This window comes from Heterocephalus glaber, unplaced genomic scaffold, assembly GCF_053883595.1.
Source record: "Heterocephalus glaber isolate CG9 unplaced genomic scaffold, H.glaber_assembly_v1.0 deba00001733, whole genome shotgun sequence".
NCBI lineage: Eukaryota > Metazoa > Chordata > Mammalia > Rodentia > Bathyergidae > Heterocephalus > Heterocephalus glaber.
Genome location: NW_028258444.1, coordinates 12,779,202 through 12,781,741, shown reverse-complemented (window position 1 = coordinate 12,781,741; position 2,540 = coordinate 12,779,202).

Below are 2,540 nucleotides of genomic sequence, written 5' to 3'. Positions count from 1 at the left end.
GAGCAACACTTAAAAGCAAGATCATAAACATATTTCTGACATGTTAGAATTGTCTATAAGTTTATGTTGTGAATACTGCTTTTTGTTTTAAAACAAGTGCCAGGCATTAAGAGAAACATACATGCCTCTGAAATGAACATGTGTATGCCTATAAACATTTTCCTTTGATGCTTTCATTAGTTTCAAACTAAATTATATGAAAAGACAGTACACGACCACAGGGTTTGGAAAAGTAATATTTCTCATGAAATGGGGCATCTGAAAAAGATCAAAGACAATTTATTAAATGTTTACAAATTTCAAACCATTCCAAATCCAAAACTAGATCATTAACTAAAATTAAATTAAACTAAGATTGTACCATTATATCATTTACATTTAGATGATGGTTACCTTTCAAATCCTTGGCATAAAAATGATACTAAAACAGAAGGATGATATATAGCATCCTAATTTTACTTAATGATCTAGCTCTAAACCTAGAACAATTTAAAATTTGCAAACATTCAAGAAACAATCCATTAACCATTTTCAGATGCCCCATTTCATGAAAACCATTACCCTTCCAAAGCTTGTAGCCATTTATCTTCTTCATATAAAAAAGATACAAGTATATGTGTTTTTATTCAAAATTGTTGCTATTTTTTGGATTTTCCTGAAGACTACATAAACTGAACCCAAAAAGTACAGGTAATGTGGTTGGAGAGAAACTAGCATAGGTAAGATATTTTACTAAAAAGACATTGTTTTCTTGTATCATAAGTAAAAAGAAAAAATATTAGACAGTATGTCTCACTTAACAAATGGAATGCATATACAAGTGTGATTAACAAGTGATTGCCTCATTATTTAAATCAGTTCATAAAAATCTAATCTATGAACAAAAAATTCCATAGTCTTTACTATAGACTATAAGGATCAAGTATTACATCTAAATATAACTTCAAAACAATAAATTAAAATTAGTTTCCATACAATTCTGAAATGGTTAATTCTATCCAGGCTGGTAACAAGTTCTTCCAAGCATTAAATGGCAACAAGCAAAATGTATAGTTGAAAAATGAGGATCTGACCCATTCTTCATACATCGTAAGATGATTGATATACTCAAACCCTGCAAATTCATATCCATCAAGCTCCCGCATGATGTCATTGTCATCTGGGGTGAGCCAGACAGGTTCTTTAGTAAATTCAGGATCAAAGTTCAAACCAAATCCCTCGGAGATATTTGGTTTAAAGGGAGGCACCACCTGCTTTTGCTCCATCATGTCCCAGTCCACATTTTGAAAGAATGGATGCTCCTGAACATCAGCAAAGCCCCTGTGAGGGTGACAACCCAGTCATTCTTTTGGCTCCCTGTTCAGAAAATTCTTCAGGACACTTGCCACTTTTACAGACAGACAACGAGGTATGAAAATGTCTCTTTCCAAAATTACTTGCAAGATATTCTCAGTTGAATCTCCATAAAGTTTATCAGAGCTCTCATCAAGATGGAATGGAGGGAGACTCTCCGATCATCATCTCATACATCAGTACTCCAAGAGTCCACCAGTCCACACTGAAACTGTAATCTTCCCCTCTTATAATTTCTGGAGCCACAAAATGAGTGCCACAGAAAGTGCTGGTCATGTCTCCTGGCTGTAAGCCTTCCTTACTCAAGCAATAATCGGTGAGTTTAATGTGCCCTTCTGAGTCCAGTAATACATTTTCCAATTTTAAATTTCTGTGATGTATTCCTTGCTGATGAAGATAGTTGAGTGCTAAACTGATTTCTGCAGAGTAAAACCTGGCATGTTCTTCAGGAAGCATTCTTTGTTGCTGCATATGAAACATCAGTTCTTCACCATTTACATAGTCTAGAATAAGGACAGTCTGCTTTCTGTCTGGAAGCAAGAATGCAGTCCAACAAGAAAGAACAATTGGATGCCTGCTGTAAAATGTGCTTCTCTGCACCCAATCAATGTTGACATGCTCTTTTTTCACTGCTTTCATTGCATACATACGATTTGATTTTTTTCAGTTGGACTAACAGTACTTTCCCATAACTTCCTCTGCCAATCACTCAGAGCAAATCAAAGTTCTCAAGACCTAAACCAGATGAAGCTTTGCCACTTTCCACAGTGTTCCCTGCCTCATTCTCTTCATCAACTTGTTCTAAAGCCTCATGAGTTGAAAGGTTATGTGGAATCGCTGAGTGTGCAGGGTCTGAAGCCATGGGTGATGGATCGACTGGCACCATAGTCTCTGATGGTAAAGAATGCTTCCCACATTCAATTGTGACAAGTTTGTGGCACTTCTTGTGAACCGAGAGTTTATGGTTGGTGCACTTATATACCTGGTGGCCAAGTCCCCCTACACGGTCTGTGCAGACAGCACAGTGAGTGCATGTGCTGAAGCATTTGGCCTGAAAAGTATGGCCATTCACATAATACAGCTTTCTCCAGTGGCCTGCAGCTCTGTGGTGGATGGATTTCTCTTCTCGTGGACAAGGCACTTAAGGATGTTCTGGTATACAAGGTGATGAATGAATTAAGAGCTCA